General features: G+C 34.5%; 1 protein-coding gene across 2 annotated transcripts in view; it reads left to right on the top strand.

Moving 5' to 3' along the window:
• LOC119593775 (protein draper-like) overlaps window positions 1-278 on the top strand; it is a gene marked incomplete at its 3' end in the record, with an annotated part of 60,455 nt that overhangs the window by 37,198 nt on the left and 22,979 nt on the right.

Below are 278 nucleotides of genomic sequence, written 5' to 3'. Positions count from 1 at the left end.
CCTCCCCCAATGTGCGTTGTCTCCCTATTGTAAAGCAAAAGAGTAATTATAATTAGGTTGCAACAGCAAACAGATCCTGTCAGCATTTCACGTATGCTGATATCCTAGGGAAAGATGATTTTGTAAATTTCGCAATCATTCTTTGCTGGTGATTCTGAAATATATTTTATTTGAGAGAAACATAGAAAAATGGTCAAATATTGTATGTGATTGACTTATCTTCCCATCCTTAAGAACGAAGGAACTGTATGGTATATAATAACAGAAGCATGACATAT

This window comes from Penaeus monodon, chromosome 32 (genome assembly GCF_015228065.2).
Source record: "Penaeus monodon isolate SGIC_2016 chromosome 32, NSTDA_Pmon_1, whole genome shotgun sequence".
NCBI classification, from domain to species: domain Eukaryota; kingdom Metazoa; phylum Arthropoda; class Malacostraca; order Decapoda; family Penaeidae; genus Penaeus; species Penaeus monodon.
This window is presented reverse-complemented; position numbering and strand designations above follow the sequence as displayed.